The sequence below is a fragment of the Aphis gossypii genome, chromosome X, assembly GCF_020184175.1.
Source record: "Aphis gossypii isolate Hap1 chromosome X, ASM2018417v2, whole genome shotgun sequence".
Classification (NCBI taxonomy): domain Eukaryota; kingdom Metazoa; phylum Arthropoda; class Insecta; order Hemiptera; family Aphididae; genus Aphis; species Aphis gossypii.
Genome location: NC_065533.1, coordinates 17,494,353 through 17,519,207, shown reverse-complemented (window position 1 = coordinate 17,519,207; position 24,855 = coordinate 17,494,353). Strand labels below are relative to the sequence as shown.

Below are 24,855 nucleotides of genomic sequence, written 5' to 3'. Positions count from 1 at the left end.
ATCAAAATGTCACAACTAAAATAAACCAATGTATTGCTACACCTAACTTAATCCTATTACTACCACGTATTCGAGTCTTTATAAATTGAATTTAACCTTATCTTATCGAATCGTATCTATCTTTTACCTACTAGTGCATTCCAGTATTCTATTTTTTCATTTTATAATTTGTATAAATTATAATACTTTATACTATCACTTAAACAGATTGACGAATACTGAACTATTTTATGGAATCTATTAACGTTTTGTATTTTTACTTGTGATACTATAGTATTTTATTTTAAATGGCATTGCATTTTTAAAAAATTGCAAGACAAAAAATTATTAATATAAAACAATTTTACTATTACCAAAGAAAAAGATGGTGTTAATTTAAGGTAAGACAAATAAATAATAATATTATTTTTTATAAAATTCTACGTTTTTGTTTAAATGAATTGTATTTGAGTTTTGTATACGTATTTATATATTGTTTAAAATTTCAAATATATATTACAATTAAATAATTGAATATGTATATCATGGTAAATATAAAATAATAATCTAGGAATATTCGTTGTCACTATACTTGGCTAGTTGGCTACATTGCAAAGTATATTATATTATTTCCTACGTAGCTGTATGAATAAAAGTGTTTAATATTAGTTAAGTATCGTATCTATGTGAAATGACTGAAATGTATATAAAGCAATACAAAGTGACTGGGATAAAATAAGCAACATAAGTAAATAGGATTTAACAATAGATTTTCTGAGCATAACACGATTGCGGACTTTTTACCTTTTAATATTTGAGAAAAAACAACATGATTGCGCACCTTAAATATTTTTTCTTTGAGCAAACACTAATATTTAAATAATTTTAAATAAATGGTTATAGTTTAAGAAACCCACCTATAGTATAGTAAACGTAATACGTATACACAATTGCTACGGCCAGTGGATACTATATTATATAGCATCTAATAATATTTTATTACTATAATAACCGATAATAACTGATAAGTGTTAGTAGCTGTGCTTTTCCAACGTACGAGTATTCACATCCGATAATATTTATTGTACCGGATTTTATTGTATTGATAATTAACTAATAATTTACGTTAAAGAGATCTATAATGTGATAGTCGTCAGTCACATTCTCACGTCATATTATCTAAAGTTATATTATACTGTGACAGTCTAAATTGTGCAACGCGTATATTTCCGTTTTATTTTTGTGCAATTTTGTTTTGGGAAAATGGAGAAACAAATAGAAAAAAAATTTGAAACAGAAAAAGGTAAGCCGTGTATTTTAGTTGAAGATTATAAATATAGTGAATTTAAAGTTCTGAAAAAGTGTGGGAACATTCGGTATAACTGTACAAATAAAAATTGTTCTGCAAGTTTACTCGTTGACAAGGATGTGATCAAAGTATTAAGTATGTTAAATGAGCACACAAATGAGGTGATTCCAAAAAATATTATTAGTAGACAAATTGTGAGTTCTCGTTTAAAAAGAAAATGTGAAAATGATCTTCTCACTAGACCAAATAAAATAATTAGACAAGAACTTAGAAATACTGAAAACGATATCCAGCCGGTTTATTCTGATATAAAGATATGGAGAAAGAGTATGTATGATAAACGTAGAAAGAATATGCAAAAAATTCTAAAATCTTTAGAGGAAGCGATAATTCAGTTGTTTGATGGTCGTGAAAATATTATAACTAATACTGGTGAACTATTTTGTCACATGGAAGAAACTTCAAGTCCAGTTTTATTCAATTGCAAAACTAATCTTGAATTATTGAATCAATCTTCTCATATTTTTGCAGACGGAACATTTTCATTTGCACCCAAATATTTTGAACAACTGTATTCAATACATATATTACTAAATGGTTTTTATGTTCCTGAAATTTATAGTTTTTTATTTTCAAAATCAACTGAAACTTATATAGTATATAATATATACAAATGTGGCACACAATTATTAATTTATGTTTAAGATTCGACATAGATATACGAAATTCATTAAAGTATTCAAATTTTCATTTTCATTTTGAAAAAAGTGCTCACAACACTTTTAGACATTTTTCCCAGACTGCAAAATTATAGCCAGCAGATTTCATTTAGGCCAATCTTGCTTCAGGAAAATTCAAAGTGACAGTAATTTATTAAAAAACTATAATTCAAAATCTGAACTAGGTGTTTGGTTGAAACAATTTTTTGCACTTGGATTTTTACCTTCGGAAGATGTAGAAGATGATTTTACTTATTTAATTGAAAATAGTCCTACTGATGATTTTGAATTTACTGATTATATACTGAACAATTATATATTATCTGATGCCGCTTTCCCACCGATTTTATGGGCAACTGAACCTTCAACAGAGACAAGAACGACCAATGGGCCAGAATCTTTCCATAGCCACTATAATGCTCAGTTTTATACTTCTTATCCATCTATTCACCATGTTATACATATTTTATTGGATATTCAAAGTGAAACTTATTATATATATTAAAAATATATAGTATAAAACAACAAAATATTAACAAGTCTCGTAAAAAGCAAGAAGAGAATATTGCATTCATAATTAACACTTGGGAAAAATATAAAAATAATGATATATCTTTAAATGATTATTTGTTGGCATTAGGACCACGTTTTTGTGCTAAAAAGTTATAAGAACTTGATTTTTATTATATATATATATTTTTTTATTTTTACTATACGAATTATGTTATTAATTTCTATTTATTATGACGTGTAATTACTGTGATATATTATAAGATTTTTTTTTACTATGCGTATTAATTAATTATTTATGTTGGTAAATTTATTTAAAAATTTGTGTTTTCTCAAAGAAAAAATATTTAAGGTGCGCAATCGTGTTAAACCGAGATTTTCTCATTTACTATTTCTGCTCAATATTCTTCAATCTATAAATTTATAAATGGTTTGAAACAGAACCGAATTTAAACAGCCGTGACTGTATATTATAACATGCTTTAAAATAGATAAAATTGTCTTTTTATAATTGGTCTACTCGAGTTTTAGATACTAGAAGAGTAATAAACTAATATAAATGCTATTGCTATATATTGGTTACGCAATATTTTACCAGCGATATTTTGTCGGTAATTCTTTCATATACGAATGGTTAGGGTTATAGTTGTAATTTGTAAACTTAACCTTGGCTGTTACCTAAACAGACACTTTGTATTATTTATTGCTTGATTTGCATACCGCTGCAGACACTTTATACGATGGAAATAAACTGATATTAATTGATCAGGGATAATTTATATGATGAAAATAAACTAAGAAATATATTTTAATAGATGGAATATAATTAGATTACTCAACACCTTAATTCTTAGATTAAACTTACGTGATCTCAAACGCGATCGTAATCAGCATTAGTTTGGTAATATCTAAGAGAACACTAATAATATTTAATATACTATGGAAATTTCAAGACCACGAAACAAAAATGAAGGTACGTTTTTTCCATTTGTGTCAGTCTGCAATCTACATAGCAAGCGATAAATACGATATCTAGAATTATCTAAAATGTATAAAGATACCTAATATAGAAATTGCAAGAGTGTAAAATAATAATATCTATAGGGTTTTTACCAGTTTACTTAATGAAATAGTTGCATCTATAATCTATATGTGTTTTATATTTTCTTAAGATTTACTTTCCTTGATTACTTATTTGATTCTATATATTATTATAATAACTAAATATAATATAATTTATTAATGCATTTCTGTTTGAAATCTACGACCAAACTATACCACTACTTGCAACTATCTACCTATTTAAAATTGTTATTATAATAATGTAAAATATATATTTTTGTTTCTACTCAAATTAGTACAAACTGTTCTCCATTTTTAAAGCCGTAACTACTTAAAATATTACTAACTGTTAATGCTTTTCATATTTTTTATGTGACCGTACAAAGTGTCTAACAACCAAGTTTACCGGGTAATAATAAATAATTTGAAACAAATAGTTCAGCAGCAACGGTCTTTGCCAAGTATAGTTGGATTGTAAAATATAAGTTAGATCGTTTGGATTCGGATGGTTTAGACTTGAGAGTTGCATACGTTTTGATTTATATGTATGGATAACACATTAACACAATATTAATATCTATTTAAAATATCAGTGTATAAATTATTTAATATTATAATAATAATAATAATAAATATATAATATATAATAATATAATATAATATTATAGTGCATAAAATTATCTAAATAATTTACGATTGTTAAAAAACAAAACTGAATTTTACCGGTTTTTCGTTAAATTAATTTTGATCTATATTTGTGAAATTAGATAATGTTATTGAAAATACAGCATCATTCTACTGACTACTAATATTGTGAAATCGAAAAATTAGCACTTAATTAAAAAAAAATTTTTTGTTTACACAATGGATGTAATAATAATTATAGTAAACCAATAGCAGTCAATATTCAACAGTATATCATCATTACTTTTTATATATTTATAGTTTGTTTGGAAACACATAAAAAAGTAGGTATGTGTGTTGCGGAAATACGGACTGTTTGTCAAGTAATTTTTAACAAGGTTGTTTCACTTGATTTATAATACGAGGTTACAACCGACTTGCCTATTAAACAATCAAACACATTTGAATGACAAACTATTTTATTTCAAATAAAAAAACAAACATAAGATCTTTTAGCCTAAAAATATAACATAAATTTCGGAAGGTAATACTTAGCTAGTTTAAAAATTTTGAATTTTAAATTATATTAAAACTGTGATTAATGGAGTTCTCAATTTTCGAAAAAAATTTAAAAGTTTAAATTTCGAACTTTAGATGTTAGGATTCAAGTCGATATGTAGACTTCAAAACAATAAAAATCATATCATTAAGTATACAAAAATGAAGTATAGTAAATATTATAGATTATAGGCTATTTGAATCGGTGTAATAATATTCATGATTAATTGTATTATTGTATTCTGCTATTACTAATATTTTATAAGTCATGTACTTATGTACTTATGCTTAATAAGTAATAACTAATATTGTGTTTATAATCAAAATATATTTTTGCGAATTTAAATTTAAACAGTATTGAATAATTTAATTGATATAATTCCATGCATATATACCAAAAACCCGCCAAGCAAATATCAACATCGCTTAATCTTTTCAGAGAATGAAATAAAATGTATTAAATAAATTCTAAACATAAATTTGATTCAAGTAAGGCAGTATACCATCACTCAAAAATAATATTAGTTTATACATTAGTTAATGCTAAATTTCAGTAAAAATAAATTAGTTTATTCTAATCACTACACCTTTATGGACTATAATAGTATATTATGTCAAATAAATATTAAAATAGAAAACATAAAACTCTATGTTATGGTTATTTCTTTAATTATTTAGATAACAATCTAAACTTACGTGTTTTTGTAATGTCCGTATGGCGTATAGTCGAGAATGATTTAAACGTCATAAGCAAAACGAATACCGGAAATACACGATAAACGTACGCCGATTTACTAGGAAAATGTGAACAAAATAATTAAATTTTGAAAAAAATCAAAACTGTCGTAAATACTAGTATGTGACTGTTAAAATCAAGACGTGTTGGTCCGTAACGATTTACCACGGTTTATCTACTCCGTGGGATGGTATACCGTAATATACCGTGGTATTATGTTGAAACCAATCAACCAATAGAGAAGATATTCGAATCATATTATTATAATAATATTATACAATAACACATCAATTCATGTTAGAAAACCAAGAGATATGGTGTAAGTTTTTGTCGATGCAAATTAAAAATATTGGACATTACCTAATATTATACATATACCTATTATATAAATGATGGTGGTTAATTGTCAATACGTATCTTATGGTTTTTCTTAAACAGTGGCCCGATGACATTTTTCGTGACTACCCGTCGTCAGAGACATAGGCACACAGCACTTGCTTATACACGTTAATTTATTATTATTAACCATGGCCACTGCAGTGTCATCTTCAATTTTTAGTGCGTTTTCAACGCATAACATAGCATTTGTTTTAAAACGGTCTAGATGTTAATGATTAATATCGTGTGATTTCAGAGTAACACATCTGCAATAGCAAACTGCATTCTTACGCGGAAAAACGTAAAACGACTACGCCGCTATCGGATCCACAATACCGTAAAATGGTTTAGTTGTTTGAGTTTAAGTGCTCATAATATTCGAAAATAGTATAATATTTTTATATATTATACTTGTGCTCTATATGTGTGTGTGTGTGTTTACATGTGCGAACGTTTACCTGTATGCGTCCTTCACTTTATGTCAGAAATCCACCCCGTGACGCGGCTTTCGGTACACTGTCGATCGCGCCGCAGTGTGCACAATACGCCACCGCGGTAACACACACACACAGACACGCGCGCGACGGACTTAATGATTTACAGCGTAGCAACCGAATGTAGTTAAGACAACAATACACATCATTCGACACAACTAACTATATATAAATATATATACGTAAATAATATAAGTTAATACTTAATATTATTGGTTTCGCCGTATGCCTTTAAAAACGTACATACACACACACACAGTTACACGAGTCCATAACGCGACTGAAAGTTTCGAAATGACATCACACTGTATAGGCATAATATTGTATTATTTGTACTGACATGTAAGCACACGACGTTCTGCCGCTTTCCACCCCAAATCACAGTCCTACTCCTACGTAAAAAGTTCAAACTGAAATATTGACCTGGTATGTAAGTCCCACGGATAAACAAATAAGTAGATATAATATTATGCCTAAACGCAATAACTAATAACACGAAATACCTAACTAATAAATGAACGAAATTATCTATAAACACGGTGAAACATAATGTGGTTATTATAGTTTATTGCCTACTTATTAATTCAGGGTTCGGGACTTATAGTATTTGCATATCCATCATAGGTGATGTAAAAAATATCAGAGTGATATACAGATACGTTTTATAGTACGAAGAAATCAAAAAAAGACATTTTATTTTAGAGGTTTTTGCATACTAAACGATTTTTAACGATTTGTAGATAATATTATTGTTCGAAATGTATGAATTAAAATTTTGAACGATTAATTACAAAAATTTGTTTTGAGTGTAATAATACTATTTGTGTAGCTATCTGTCACGAAAATGTTGCACATGAACGTGATTTATAAATACTCAATAAATCGAAAACCATGTAATTATCTGCAGTGGCGTGACGAAGGGTAATTTCAGAGGCAATTGCTTCTGAGATTTTTTAAGTTTTGTAGGGTTTGGTAAAAAAACCCTATTTGGGTGTATAATATAGGGAATGTGGATCCTAGGGCTTTATGTTACATACGAGTACCTCTGTAATATTTTCAGTTCTCCACGCCACTGGTTATCTGAGATGGTTAATTGAATACAACAATAAGTTATTATATTATGTGTTCTAAAGTCTTGGCTAAATATGCAATTCACTATTTAGTAAGACGTTTATAAAAGACAACATATATGGGTACAATTTTATTATAACGTCAATGGATGGCAGATAAATGTAAATATAATATTTGGATTATGTATGTATTATCATTTATCAACTATCATTGATTATATTTTATAATCAATATTCAATAGAGTATTATCTTACAAGTTAGGTACAGAATATAAAAAAAAAAATCGATAAAATAAAACTTACCTTATAATATTTGGTTATTTGTGTAATGGAGTTAATGCAGGTATAAATTATACCTAGTATCTTTGTATTTATCTCGTGCAATAGATAATTTAAAGATTTAATTAGGCGCGTATCTCTAAAATTTCTTTACATTTAAAAATAGTATTGGGTATCAAATACCTAAACACATATTTTTATTGAAAACAAGTTGAATCGTTAAACTTATCCAGTTGTGAATATAATTGTAGTATTACTGGAAAAAATCATTTATTGCTTAATTTGGCACACACGCAGGGCGGTTCCCGCATAGGTTTAGACATTAATTATATAATATGCAAATCGGACAACTCCCATTATATAGTGTATTATATTTTTTTGTATTATTATAAAATAGATTGAATTAAATTACTTTGAATAACTGTAGTTATATTGTAGTAAAAATAAATTGAGGAAGTAAATTCGATCAGAAAGAGAAAAGTTGGTAGCTATAGGTTATTACTTATCAGTTATCACACAGCTTATTATTTACTGTTGAAATTAACTTACCAACTACCATTCACTATTAGTTATTACTAGGGCCCGGATTAACCTAACACCGGATTTTTGCAAAAATTATTGTTAAATATGCATAAATGTATGAATTCAACAATTCAAAAATATGCAAACAATTATGATTTTTAACATTTAATTTAAAACTTAAGGGGTGGTTTCCGGTAACAAATTGAATATCTTTGGTGCAGTCAAAAGTAAGAAACTTCCAGCAGTTTTCAAAAGCGTCGGGAAAAACTTCAAAAAAAGTCACGGGAAATAGAAATTTTTATGCAAAACTACTTTTTTTTTTTATATTATTTTAACTCAAAAACAAATCACTGTAAATATTTGAAATTTCCAGCAAATGTTTATATTAGTGATACCTAAAAACAGTTAGATTTTCAAAATATTCTGGCATTTTTTGAGCTATTTATAGACAACTAAAATTTTCGATTTTTCTAAGTTTATTTTTTTGAAATGTCGATAAAAAAATGTTGGGTGCTCAAAAAAACTTGAAAATTTAATACAAGGTTTCTTATAAGTTATTCTTATTGTAGTTACAAAAAATCAAAAATCATTGGTTACAATTTTTTTTATAACATTTGAAGATCAAATTTTTACGAAATATGTTAAAATTGCAAAAATTTACAAGTAAGTACTTTTGTCATAAAAATGTTTGTATTTATATCTAAGGTTAAAAAATTCAACACTAAATTTCCCGTAAGTTTTCCTTCAAATAGCTGTAGAGAAAACTTGAAACATTATTATAAAAAAAAAACTGTTATTAGTGTTTAAATTTTAAATTTTTACAAAATCTTGTAACGATAATGATTTATCCTCAAACGATTTTAAATTTTGTTATTACTCAAGAAGTATACTATACAGCAGAGCGCTACTCGCTTAATCATCCTTTTTTTTATTTCGATTGGAAATTTTGTAAAAACATTTTTTAAAGCTTTGAAATAATGAGTGTTGTTCGATAAAAGAATTGACATGTTTAACTTATACATACCTAGTTAATATTATAATATATTTCTATGTATCTTTCATACACCAATCTTGGAATCGTATTTATCATTAAATGATTAGTATTGGTACAAGAAAATGTATTGTGCCAATACTAACAACAAAATGGAGTACAAAATAAAAGTGTTAAACGAGTTTCTTAAAAGTCCGGCACTATTGTTAAATACCATGAAACTAGGTCTATCTTTAATTGTAATTTGTAACATCCATGTATTATACTTCAAATAATAGTCCAGGATAATAAAACAGGAAATCTATTCAATTAAGGTACATTAGTGAAATACCTAAGTACTAGATACGTTTAAAATTATTTAAACGCTGTAAACGCTGTAAATACGCTCATTTTATAATTTTAGGTTAACGAAGATACCTTTGAGTTAGCGAGCACTGAAAAAAAAGTTAATTTCACCAGACACCAGTAATCAGTATGTATATTATTTCTAAATTTACATAATTTAGAAATGAATATTTAATTTGTTTTACTTCTTGTTTATTAAAAGGTCACTTTAATATTAGGTCGTCACGAACGTGATATGGAAAAAGAATTAAAAAGATTAAAGCACAATTTGTCTTCAAAAAACAGTAGCGTCAGAAAAAAGCAAAAAGAAATTGAATTGGCGAAAAATAAAAAAGAACTAGAAGTGAAATACATACAATTAAGAAATGAAATAAAAGAACTCCATCAAGTGCAAAATAAACAGTAAGTCAAAACATGAGTAGTCTTTTTTATATTATATTATATTAAAAAATATAATACATATAATATATACCTATAAATTAGTATAGTTAAATTAAAATAAAAATTACCAATAAGTTTTTTTTTTTGCTAAAGGTAGTTGATCATTGAATATTATCTAGGTCATCTAGGTCAACTTTCTAGGTTTTTATTAAATAATTTTGAAATAAGTTGTATGCTTAACTTACTTTAAAATTAAATTATCATTAAAACTATGAGATTCCCTACATAATATTCTTTTTTTGTTAAATAATAGGGTCAATGCGCTCAAATATTAATATAGGATATGTTCTGTTGAATGAGGATTGATGGTGTTATACGTTTTATAAACATTGTGTTATGATTTAAAAATGGCATCCTGTTAAAGAATTTTTTAAAATTATAAGTTTTAAATAAATTAATAATAATGATAACAATTAAATTAAAATACAGGTATTAATTATTTTTTTTTATATATTATTGACAATTGGCATAGTATGTAAGATAAAAATGAAAATATTCATAAGCTTTTTTCCAATAATATAAAAAATAAATATTTTTTTTCTATATTTATCATTCTCATACATAAAAAAATGATATAATTTGTGTTTTATTTTATAAATCATTTAAAGAAATACTACATTTTTATCAGACATACTAAATTTTGGTTCAGAATACTCAGATTTATTTTCGATTTGTAGAGGATATATTATTAAAGGTAATAGGTAATAATAATGAACTACTTATTGATTAATTAAGCAAATTATCACTATTTTAGACATTTTTTCCTGTTAATATGTTCATATATATATAAAAAAAATAGAATAAGTAACTTATTTTATTCATAGTTAATTGTAGGTATCAATAATTGTATACTTTTATGCAGGTTACTCAATTATTATTGAGTGAATATTACTGATTAAAATGTGTATACCAAGTACATAGAACAATATACTGAAATGATGGAATACTAAAAGAGTACTTTTAATAAAATATCATGCTATAAAATATAATTGAGATTCTTAAAATGACGTTGTACCCACATGTGTTATCTCTGTATTGCACACGTACTACATAGCAAATTTCCGTTCACTAATTTCAAAAGTATGCTGTTAGTTTTAATATTAGAGTAAATTGATCTATTATAAAATTTAAAGGTAAAATTATTATTTAGAGCTCCAAGTAGCCTCTTATTGATATTATTAAGTTATGATCAATTAAAAATGTAGTTTCAAAAAGGTTATGACTTACTTAAAAATAATAATATCATTAAAGGTTACATGGGGCCCTAGATAATAATTTCACCTTTAAATAATAGATCAATTCAGTCTAATATCAAAACTAACAACATACTTTTGAAACTAGTGAACAAAAATTTGCTATGTTATACGTGTGTAAGACGGAGACAATACATGCGGGTACAAAGGCCTCTTAATATCTAATAATATAGAAATATAATCATTAATATTATAAATAATTAATTTTAATAACTTATAATAGGCATTACTTATTTAGCTATTTTTTTTCAGAATAACTAAATCTGAAACACAATTTGGATAATACACATTTCATTGGCAGCACCAAGATTTATTTTATCATTAATTTATTTTCTCATTATAATTTTATTTTTTTGTGGATAAGTATTTAAGTATTGTTTAAAAATTTCTATATTTCATATGTGTTACTGAATAAGTATACTTATTTGAAATTCTATGGTTCTGATTTAAATGTCTGGTATTTAGTAAAGATTATTATTAATATTTTGATATAAAATCAAATAGTATAGTATTGTACAGATAACATATTATATAAACATTATACTAATATTTTATGTTCACTGTTGATTTTAGAAAAAATAAAAAAAGTAATATAAATATAGTAGGTAATGCAATGATAGTTTACTTATTTGCAGTTAGTAAATTAAGATGATTTATTTTTTATTTTTCCCAACATGGAAAATATCAATTTTAATAATTACCCACATATCATACCACAGTTTAGTAGCTATAAATGATGATATTAAAATTAATATTTAAAAATAAATAATATAATAATTCAGATTAACCTTAAATTATATTATTACTATTATTACACAATAAAAATAATATTAAATAAGAAGTTTAATTGCACATTTTAATTAAAACATAAATAAATAATAATTGTTAGTAATGCTCTATAACTATTATGAAGAATTGTTATTAATAAAACTATAAATAATTTTTATACTATTTATATAGTTTTTAAAGAAATAAAATGTACATTATTTTAGAATAAAAATGTTCAGGAAATATAAGATTAATGTTTATTACTAAAATTAACTAAAGTAAACTTTTTTTTTTATTAAATTGGCATAAACTGTAATGGCTGATTTTCAGTAGATATCAGGAAGTAGCTTTTGTATCCAACTTCTAAATCATAGTTATCAATAATTATGTTAAGTTGTGGAGCACCTTCTTCTTAGTCAAATTTGATTTAAGATAACTAAATATTGTTAGAATATAAATGGATTTTACACTGTTCAAAACCTGAAATAAAATATCCAAGTTAATTTTTACATGATTATGAGTGCTTTAATTATAACTAAAGGTAATAGATAATAATTTTAAAATAAATTCAAATACAAAATACTGTTAAGCTATAAATAATTAGTTTTTGTAAAATATAAAAGATTGTTTATTAGTATATAATATACTGTATACACTTAGTAGTAATTATTTTAATGAAATGATATATTAATATATAAATTGTTTTGTATTTAGATATAATAAATACACTGGGTACAATATTGATAATTAATGATAAGATTATTTAGAAACACAACACTATTTTTATCCTTAAAATAAATAAACGCAATGAAAATAAAAATAATATAAATTAGTACACATTATAATTTGGTGCGAAAATTAATTATAGAATGTTAAGCACAAATAATTTAACATAATTACATAATAATATAATATGGTGACTAAATTTATGTAAATTCTGATTTAATATAAAATTGAGAGTATAGAATTCAAGATAAAAGAAAAAAACATTTAACTAAACAAGAATTGCAGCATTGTCACTTTCAGTAAATTGTTAGAATTTTTAAATACTGCTATTATTACGTTTTTTTTAAATTAAAAAATAATGATAATAATTTTAAAATCAAAAAAAAAAAAAATGTTGTATATTTATAATAGTTTATTCTTGAAAATTTGTTGTAGCTATTCAAAAAATATTTATCATCATTTGTAATCCTGAATCATTATATTTTTTTTTTATTTTTAAATATTTATATTTTAACTATCCACAGTTTTAATAATTTAATATATTACAACAAAGTAAGGTTCATTATTTTCACTTTTTTAATGTATAATAATACATTACAATACATATTTTTTTAGTATTAACAAATTTTATAATAATTACTAATTTTTTGTTCATGGTACATAGCTTTTATTTGATTTTTTCTTGTAGGTTTGGAGCTTCATATAGGTTTTCTGGAATTTCTATGGGTTTTTTTAGTTTTAGCAGTATATAATATAATGTTTTTCTATTAAAGATTTACCACAGGTTTTGCATAGTACTGGTTTCTCTTTTCTTATAAAATGGCCATCTAATAAATTTTAATAAGATTGATTTTTTAAGTTAATTAATTTATACATTTATATTTATGTGTACTTATATTTGTAAAAATTTTAAACTATAAAAATAACTATAAAGTTGGTAAATACTTATTTAAATATTTAAAGGTTTTAAGCAAAAATAATTAACATTAACAAAATATCAAGATTTCCACCTCTGACGAGATAATTTAAATTATTTTCAAAAACACAAACATTGTTCTGTTTTATTTTATTTTTGTTATTTTATTATAATGTGTACTTATGTAAGCATTAAATATTTTATTATATTAGTCAAAAAAATTTAAAGTAAAATCATTATTAATCATTAATACAATTAATTTGACTAAAAATGATAATTGATCAAATATTTAAGCCAAAATATCCAAGTTTATAAACATTTTATTTTTCAATACTATTAAATGATTAACTCAAATATTTAATTATAAAGTTAGTTCATAAAATTAATTCAAAATAGATACACTGTATTACTAATAGTACTTAAAATAAATAAATATTCAATAGCAATAATATCACAAAATATACTTCACAAACATTAATCATTAGTCAAATTATATGAAATAAAATGTAAAATAATTCAAGAACTTGAATTGGTAGTTTAAGTACAATCTTTGTAATAATATAGAAAAACATTTTTATAAATGAAAAATTTTATTTTATTTTTGTGAAATAATTCAATAACATAAATTATTTCCTAATAAACTTAGCAATGGCATTTAAAAAATTTTAGAATATTTTTCATAATAATATTTTAATTTATACTTTATTTTATTTTTTTATTTGTGATAATTCAATGGTACCCAGTTCATACTGTAAGATTTTAGATTTGTCTGCTGTATTTTAATGTTGCATATTTTATTATTTTTATTACTGCCTATAACTTTCAACAAAAATAAAAAGTCCAAATCAGCCGCATAAGAGATTTGGAAGAGAATTTGTCCTGTGAGGATACAAAAGTACTGAACATATAAATAGATGAATAAAATCAACTCCCAAAATTTGTGTATCTTTTATTAAAAAATATATTTATATATTTGTATGCTTGCAATTTTATATTATATTATTTGAGTTTAAAGACATTTTAAAATGTTTTTCTAAAATTTTAAAATTGGATGTTTGTTTCTAGGATATTTTTACCCTTAGTTTTAATTTATAATATTAAAGTGTATGCACAATAAGAGGTACCTTTCAGCTTGATGACCTCAGATCATCATTATCAGAATGTTAAAAAAAGTAGGTACCAAAGTACACAATTTTAAGAACACTTCAATATTTATACCTTTTCAGTATGCTCTTGGGCCTTGGCAACTAATTTCTTTTGTTTATTAGCTTTTAAGCTGTAGTTTATAACACATCATTTTAATATACTAATCATTGGTATTTTTAATAACTTATTACTTTGAAGGTATTAATTAGTTAGGTACAATGTTTAAGTGAAGTTAATACGTTAATTATTATGCCCTGCATAATATTATCTTGTGTACAAATAATCAATTTGACAATCTTGTTTTTGGACAAAATAATATTATGCATAGTCACAAAATATTCTTTATAATATTATGTTCCATGTACCAATTAAAAAAGTAAAACAAGGTTTTTTAAATAATAAAGTTCATATTTTTTCTATATTAACTCTTAACGTAGCAAGTTAATTTTATTTTTGTTAACTATGAACTTCTAATTTAACAACCTTGTGTTCACTTAGCTAATCTTAACCTCATCAACTATTAACATTAACTTTCTCACTTTTACTTATTATTATCGATGAAAAAAACATCAATATACATTTGGTGCTGTATAGTGTATACTTGTAAGTTGAATACTGGCTTTGAATGACGATTTTATATATTATGCTAAAATATAAAAGTAGTTTTCTGCTAGAAAATTCTATAGTATCTGCGATTGACAAGTACCTGTAAATAAGAAAACTTCCATTACTTTATTAATTTATGATCTTTATAAAACTATTCAAATATCAACTTTTATAAACTCTTTTGTAATGACAAAAATTTTTATTAATTAATAAAATATCAAACATAATTGTTTACTGACCTTTATAATTAAGATATTATGCATGATTTAATTTGGTAACACGTTTGAAGGGTTTTGCTTACAGATTTTGTGTTGTAATTATTTTCCACTTGTCATCCAGAATTATAAATAACACAAGTTACATTCATGTCCAACATTGTTTGTCTATCTATAAATTTGAAATCAGAATTAATAAAATAAAATTATACAACTACAATAATCAAAACAACATAAATAGTAATAAATTAAAAATAATATATCAACGGTTTTACATACTCTTCTCAACGACATAGTATTTTTTTGGGAGACTGGTGGTATTTCACAAAAGATATTGAGGATGGTTCTTGGTTAACTAGACAACTTTTGGTGGGTGGGTGGGAGGTCAGTAATTACAGGCCGACTTACTCCAGAGTCCTTGTGACTACTTTAGAATCAAACCTGGAACCGCGCACACTAGAACATTAGTTTACACACACTCAACCACAGGTGACCCAGAAATAAATTAATAATAATGTTAATTTAGTGAAATAGTTTATAATATTATTTATCCAAAATTAAATATTCAAATAACTAGATATGCATATTTTTGCAATGTATCACTTTTAAAACATACTGGAAATGTTAATCGTTCACCTAACCTAACTAGGGCATACCTGTGATACATAATTATTAATTTTTGAAGAAGTAGATGAGTTATAAGATAAACTGTTTTCAGTAGATTAAAATGATAAATACGATTTTATATAGGTAAGAAATATTAATGATCAGTAATAACATTCTCAAATAATATATTTGAAAACTTTGTAGAATAATAAATAAGAAAAGATCATAAACTTATGATGATAGACAAAACATATTATCCAATTGGAATATATCCTTGAATATTTATGGTAATATATTATATTTTACAATCAGTACTACATACCTTCTGACATCTGAGAACAGCAATATCTTTTCTATATAACTAATTAAAGCTGACAATGATTTTGAGTATATGTAACAGTATTCAGAACATTTTTTAATAGAAAACATCAAGATGATACTTGGAGTAAGACAAGTACTAATTAAGAAATTAGTATATTGTTATTATTATTCATTTATTTCTCAAGATAAGAATACTGGGCCTCACTGAGTATTCTCGCGTGGAGGCCCAGGATATGTGATACATTATATAAACTTATAGTTTATAATTTAGAATACGTTCTTTGAAAACAAATAACAATATAACGTTAGTACCTAATATCTAAATTTTGGACTTGGGTATGTCTTAGCTCTTTTTCGCAGCCTAAAGGTTGAACACAAGCTTAATACATAAATTTAAAACCAAGTGAGGATAAGAAGTTTTGAATTTTAAAAATTATTATTATTATTTTATTGTGAGTACAAAAAATAATTTAATAATTAACGGGATAAAACTTATTAAAGGAAACCTCAACATTATCAATATCACATTGACACGTCATGTCTTGTTAGATTGTGCATGTGTATGACATGCTTATGAAGTCAGAGCAATAAATATAGAGATATTTAATTTAATAAGCTGAAAGTTATATACCAGGTACTTAATTTTAATTTTAATCTGTGAATTGATGAACGAGTTTTTCATAATAATAATTTGGTGCCTGTATAAATGGCCTAATAAAATATATTTATCTAACAACTTACCGTTTTATGTAAGTTCTTTATTTTCAAAGTGACGAATCCATTGTTTCGATTTTTAAATAAAATAATTTAGATATTAATACATGAAAAAAATTTTATTGAAAGCATTCGGAATGTTGTTTAATTTGTTATCACTAACTTAGTGTTGCACTGTTGCTCTATGTCTTATCAGTTGAAATTTAGAATGACACAAGAACGTACCTACATTATATTATTTTATAAAAGAAAAAATAATGATAATCAATATTAATGGTAACTAATATAATAGGTAACTTGTAAAAAAAAAGTATCTAAATCGTTTAATTGTTGTAAAATCCCATTCGCATAAAAGAACAATGCAGGGCCTAAATTAGTGTTCACTGTTCATACCTTGTACGACCATTTAGTATACCTATAGACTATAATAGAGAGTATTTAATTTCTCAAAGTAAGATTTAAAAAGCCCAAGTCTACAATTATTGCAATGGGCTTAATAAAATCATTTACTTAGTAGGGCAATTGGCAATATTTTCGTAATTTAATAAATATTTTAAGTTAATTAATATAACATTTAAGGCTGTCGGTGCCAATGCGATTTTTTACACAAAAATATGCTCTACGGGAATAGGGTTCCTGTTTTGTAGAGTCAACCAAATTTCATAATTTTTTTTTTAACAAATAGAAGGTAATATTCTACAGGCCGCATGGATCTCCGTTTTTCAATATTTTAATCTCAAACTTAATAATCTGTCTTCAAAAATAATACAATTTTAATCAATTTTCTAAAAATTATATTTTACTATTATTTTGAATAAAATCAAAATCGGAGTTCGATATGGCCTGTAAGAAGTCTTCTTCTTTCAAATAAAAACATAGTTACCAAAATACGATAATTCTTACAAGGCCTGAGAATTACTCCCGTGAAATCATTTTTTTCGATACAATACACCCTATCAACCCCTCTTAAATAGGTATCGGGTTGTAAATTAGTGGAAAAGTATTATAATTAAGGTGGTAACTAAAATTGCATACAAAAATTTAATTTTCAAATTTTATAAAATTGTGGAAAATATGAAAATCTGGCATCGGGCCCCTTAAGTAGGTAGGTAGGTTGTAAGTACCTACAAATTAAGAATTAATCAAACAAAGTGAAAATTCAAAATTTTATCTAAATATCTTTATTTTAAGCAAAATGCCTATTCGTATTGAAATAGAACTCTTAGAAAGTTAGAAAATAATATGCAAACTGCAAAGATGAATAAAACAATTTATAAATACTACCTAGTACCTACTATAAATTGGTTGTACAGCTTTTCTTAGCTATTGTTCTTGTTGAAAAATAATTAGGTAGTCATTAATCATTATTCATTTGTATTATTTGTAATATTAACTATTATAGATGATATGATTATGAATAGGTATCAATATACGAATACCTACGTCCTACGTGATAGAAATGTAATTATAAACATTATTATTATTATATACCTAATTATTATCGATGCACACAATATGATAGGTAAGTACATAATTCCTCTAATTATTAGATTGAATCATTTTCCGTCCTGCTTTTGATATATATGACTCAAATATGAGGAACCCGTACGAACAAGGGTCCAGCCCATGAATATCCATAATGTTATTCTGTTGAATACAGTTTGAATACGCCACTTAGGCCCTGTATAATATTTATCAGCAACGTGAAGGTACTACTGTATTAGGCACCCTGAAAATGAAATTAGAATAATTATATATAATAAATTTCTTTAGTATAAATAAAATTTTTTTAAATTATGTTGTTTTAAATGTTCATATAATATTATATATTAAATTGTCTATATGGACCCCTCAAATCATCACTGATCTGTAATTTATTTTTATAGAAACATTTATTTTTTTAAAATAACAACATTTTGTACAGCAAATTGATACTGGAAAATTAAACAGTTAACACATAAAAGTTCAACAGACATAAATTTAACGACTAGATAAGCATTTATTAGCAGACATTTGACATTTTCAACTTATTTTTTTCAATTTAATATTTTGATACAATTTTTATTTCTTTGTCAGATAGTTTTTAAAATATAATATATGGTTCTTAAAATTTTCCTTATTATAATTGTTATTATATTTTTAGAAATTTGAATAAATTATTAATTTAAATTTTAAGTAAATCATACTACCATATTATTTAAAATTAAAACTATTCATTACTTTTAATGATTTATTTCAGGATATATCTTGTTTCACGTCCTGCAGTTAGTTGATATTGGTTCTGAATAAGCATATAACATTCTAACACAATACTTTCAAAGATTTGTAAAGACTGTATTATAAATTCGCGCGTTTATATACAATGCATTCAGAATTCCTGGTGGGATGTGATTTTTTTGTCGTCCGTTAACTGTTACCTACCTCAAAGTGTACATTTTATATTATTGATTTCTCAACAAACCGTTACATTTTATAACGGTTTTCATAAATATTAAAATATAGTATATTTAATAAAAAACAATTATTAAAATTTAAAACTTAATATTACGTGACACATTATAGATAATATGTGAAATATTTATATTTACGAAATACCTATTTATATATAGGTAAATATTATAATAAAACTGTTGGTGAAAATGGTAAATGGTAAAAACTGAGAACTCAAGTTCACGCAACCCGAATATAATTATATACTAATTACCATTTACCATTTACTAATAGCTACTAGCTTGTATTATTGTGCCTATTCAGTATAAATATAAATAAGTAGGTAAATACAAATAATACGTTTTACTATACAGTACTGCGGGTCTGCGAACACTTGATAATAAAAATGATAGTGAAGTATTTTCATAATAATTGATTAAAAAAAACATAAGTATTCGATAGTTAAACAGTTTTATCTATGAAAACGTGTAACCTTCAAAATTATACACGAAAAAAATACTGTTGTATAATATACTATTGTAGTGTAGTTTCTTTTTTATATTATATAATAATAATATGATATTATTATTAGCCATATAGTTTAGAACATCATTTCGGTGAAATATTATACCTTTTTAACAGCTAGTTTCAATAGTTAATAACTCGTTGATAAAATATATTATACATAGCAGAACCCTAAATTATCTGACGACCATAAATTGTCCCAAGAGATTAATGCCATAAATTATAATATTTAAACTCATATATACATAGGTATATATTAAAAAAGTGTATCGAAATAATATAGAATTATAAATATTTACGTAGGTCGTAGCAATAAGTACTTACTACTTGCATACTATACAATGTATAGGTATAATATGTAGACTTTAAACATAACACGTTCGTATTTAGTTTATTATGCGTAAACCACTTGGATATATATTTATCGAGATAGGAAATAATAAAATGTATTGGTAATTAAAATAAAATGTTTTTCATTATCAACATTATTTTTTGTAGATCTACATTGTATTAACTAATATTATTACATATAAATAATAATTACCAGTATTGTTCTGTCTGCAAACTATCATTGACCTAATTTATCTAAAAAACAATAATAATAACAGTAGATTAATTGAATATTAATAAATTATTATAAAATATTATAATATTAGGTGGGCTGTGCTCAGATTGCTATACATTTCGCTTAACCACAAGGGGAAGTGGAAGTAATATATAATTCTTTATTTGGAAGCTTAAAAAATATTTAATTATTATTATTTTTATTAACGTAATTATTGTATACAGAAAACAATAAATCATATTACATTCAAATAATGTTAATTAGTCGAGTAGTTGAGATTTCATTAAAAATAGATATTGTTTATATTTATTGTTTATTACACTTTACACGTGTAAAATTGTATCATCGATTTGACCATAGCGTAAACTGAGGGAAGTAGTTTGACTTAGCCAAAACAATTTTATCGATATTTATTATAAAAAAACTAAACAAAAACTAATATTTCAAATGCCTATAAATAGTCTTAAAATAAGTGAAATATTTTGAAAATTAAATTATGTAAAAAAAATACCAACCTAAATAATTGGTGAAATTTTCAAGTATCTACGAAATAAACTTTTTGAATAACAACAAATATTTAAAATTGTTTGAGGGTATAAAATATAAATTGTTAACGTTAGGTACGTGATTTCGTAAAAATTTAGAATTCAGATATTCATAAAAAATTTTCCTATAATGATGCTTTGTCCGCTTCACAATTTCTCTATAACACTAGCTGTTTGAAGGGAAACTTATTGAAAACTTAGTGTTAAAAGTTTTAACTTTAAATATAAATACAAACATTTTTATGAATTTTCAACTATAAAATTATACTTGTAAATTTTTGCAATTTTGACAGATTTCGTAAAAATTTGAACTTTAAACGCTTACTAACGATTTTTTATTTTTTTTAACTACTATAAAAATGACTCATAAAAAATCTTGTATTAATTTTCCAAGTTTTCCAAAAAAATTGTACTTATCTACATTTCAAAAAAAAAAATACTTAAAAAAAAATTAAAAATTTCAGTTGTCTATAAATAGCTAAAAAAAAAATAATAATTTGAAGATTTAACCGTGTGTAGATAACGCTAATATAAAAATTTGGTGAAAATTTCAAGTATATACCTACACTATACAGTTATTAGATTTTGAGTTACAACAATATAAAAAAATTGACTTTTTTTTGAAAACTGGTTTTGCATTAAAATTCCCGTTTATCCGTCACGTTTTTTTTCCCGATTTTTCAAAAACTGTTGGAAAATTCTTACTTTTGACTACACCAAGAATATTCACTTTGCCATCGAAAACCACCCCTGAAGTTTGAAACTGAAGCATCATTTAGACAAATTATGCTGTACACACACATATCATTATAAAATCAATACATTCATAATTTCATTCAGTATCTAAAAATGTAATAACCAAAATTGTATAGTTTTTTAAATTATTATCATAAACATAATACTATAATAAGTGTACCATAAGACACGGTTTTAATATTTATATTTTATTACAATATTATTGAGAAACAATGATAAGTATTAGAAGTATAAGGGCCCGTGAGCAGGATTTCATAATATGGGGTGAGGGTGGGTTAAACAATTTGATAAATTAGATTTATTAATAATAAGTAAATATAGTATTAATTAAATGTGACGATAACACTTTAGTCTTTAATAGTGGTGTATCATTATGTTATGCATTGTTAGGTCGGGGCTATACACAGCGTTTTCCGTCAAATCAAAAATGTATTGGTTTATATTGGAGTATAATAGCTGTACACGACTAATGTATAATACGAATGCGCCTCGTTTTCATCCGTAGCGGAAAACACCGGCCGCCTTGCGTTTTGGCGGGTGAACGCCGTAGTAATAGAAACGCAAACTCCTTATTTTACATTGTTTTTAATTAGGATGGGCTATATTGAATACCGGTGACGGAAAACAGCGCGGAATACGCCGTGTATAGCCCCGGTCTTACAAATAAGATTATTAAATATTTAATATAATCGATCAAAAACTGAAAAACACAATGTATATGGTTTTGGTAATAGTGGAGGGGAGGTTACGGACCCCCTTGTACATATGGGCTTGGTAGTGTTACTTGTTTATTTTTCACTCATTAATAATTGTTAATAGAGTCGAACAAAAATTATCCAATATTAATTAAAATTATGCTCAGCGTACTATTTGATTTATAACGATAACAATTTGTAAAAAATTTAGTTAGGTATTTAAAAATCACGTTGTTTTGTAAATAAAACAATAAAATTCGAGATAATGAACTATTAAAAGAATCGGCTATAAAAAGAGTGGACCTCTTCTTGTAGTAGTATGCTACTTCTTGTCTTACTATTGTTTGTATATCAATAAACAAATATTTAATAAAATGAAAGCATTAATTATACATTTATTTTTGATAAATCTGTTCATCATTAGGTACCATTGATTATACATAGTAAACTATAAAGTAAACTATATAACCAATGTTACTATTAAACAAATAATAAACATATTAAATTTTCAACGTCTTATTCGTGTTTATATAATTCTATGTATAATGATTACATGTACTAATATATATATTTATAGGTACTTCATTATTGTTAATAATTAAATGATAAAAAAATAATCGAATACATTTTTATTTTTTAACAATTCTTTTTTAAAATTAAAATATCTTATTTTATAATCAGCTACCTACTGATATTATAATATGTACTTATATTATTTTCTGTATACTTTTCTGATGCAATAACCTGCTAATTTAAATTATTTACTATAGTAATTTACCGGAGCTACCTAAAAATATTTAACAATTTACCAACTAATTTAATCCAATGCCTAATTGTGATAAATACCAATGAATTGTAAATACTAAATAGTATCCGATGATTGCGATGGTTCTATAAGCAAATTAATTCGTTTTTTAAAATTATTTTTTGACGGTTTAGTTGTACTAATTTGTTGTTAAATGTTAGATTGTCAGTATATTTATTTGAGAATGTCTTGTTTTCCAATTTCTTATCCATGTAGTTACATAATGAACAGTTTTATATGATTTGTAAGTTCCAAGAAATAAAAATAAAAATTGAGGTCATGTTCGATGAATTGTATTCACAAGTTTTGAAAGTTCGGAAAATATTGAAAAAATATGTTTACATTTTCATCGTTATAACATTATTAAGGATGCCATCATATGGGTTACACCTACATAGTTATTATTTAGGTTCATAATTTACACGGAGTGCAGTTATGATTACACTAACAAACGTGATGGTTGCATAGCTTTTTATGGGTATTAATAAAAGTTGTAAATAAGTACTTTCATTATTTATTTATTTATTTTTACGTCCATGGCTGATGAGGGAAAAATATACAAGTAAACCATTATAGGCAGTTACCATAACATAAATTCTTGACCGTTTTAAATAGAAATCAAATTGATCAATGTTGATAAAACAAAAATATTTCAACACATATAAATAAAATTCTAATGCTTTAAAATTAAATTTATAAACTCATTATTTATCAATAGATTAGAATTTTAAAGGTACCTGATTGTCTGATTGTTAACTAATATAGTTTATAGTTGACTGTTGTTAGAAAATTGGAAATCAAATGATTTATAGATATTTTTAAATACCATTTGGCTATTTGTGTACATCAAATACTTTACGATTTTATCATTATAAACTTACCCAAAGAAGCCTTCAGTCCTACTAGTCCCAGATAGTAATCTAAATTCAAATTCTTCAATATAGCTGAATTCGTTGATTTAAAATAATTCTACTTATCTACTTAAATGTAGAATTTTATTATAATTAATATGTTGTTTAAAATCCATCATCATCAGCTTAAGAACTTTATAATAGAAACATAAATCGTGACTGATAAATTTCGATTTATAGATGATCTGAAATAAAAATCGGATACAGAGTTGGATTATGGTATTATAGATATATGTATCATTACTATATAATATATTATACTTATAAAGACTTATAATAGCAAAAATCCCTTTTTATACTAAAAAAAAAAAAAAATATCTGTTCGTTATACCTAT

The 24,855-nt window shown here is 24.7% G+C and overlaps 1 protein-coding gene and 1 long non-coding RNA gene across 5 annotated transcripts in view; both read right to left on the bottom strand.

The window, feature by feature from the left end:
• The window catches only part of LOC114123651 (protein eyes shut), a 43,790-nt gene extending 37,348 nt beyond the window's left edge, over positions 1-6,442 (bottom strand). The window contains exons 1-2 of one of the 2 annotated variants that reach the window (XM_050205589.1): positions 6,334-6,383; positions 5,458-5,555 (exon numbers count right to left, since the gene is read on the bottom strand). The gene's annotated coding sequence lies outside the window, so the exon portion shown is untranslated. Of the gene's footprint in view, positions 1-5,457; positions 5,556-6,333 lie in introns of both variants that reach the window. The other variant, XM_050205588.1, reaches the window with a different exon arrangement.
• A 5,865-nt stretch (positions 6,443-12,307) lies between these two features.
• On the bottom strand, positions 12,308-24,636 carry LOC114121938 (uncharacterized). Of its 3 annotated transcripts, XR_007605556.1 has the most exons (7): positions 24,491-24,636; positions 20,788-20,828; positions 18,780-19,017; positions 15,927-16,103; positions 15,672-15,819; positions 15,366-15,532; positions 12,308-12,518 (listed from the first exon to the last, which is right to left on the bottom strand). It is a non-coding gene; the product is annotated as an uncharacterized LOC114121938 (long non-coding RNA). The 3 variants fall into 3 exon arrangements; XR_007605555.1 differs by lacking the exons at positions 18,780-19,017; positions 20,788-20,828; positions 24,491-24,636 and adding an exon at positions 17,316-17,469 and having other exon boundaries at positions 15,927-16,088; XR_007605554.1 differs by lacking the exons at positions 18,780-19,017; positions 20,788-20,828; positions 24,491-24,636 and adding an exon at positions 17,316-17,467.
• Positions 24,637-24,855: the final 219 nt, after the last annotated feature.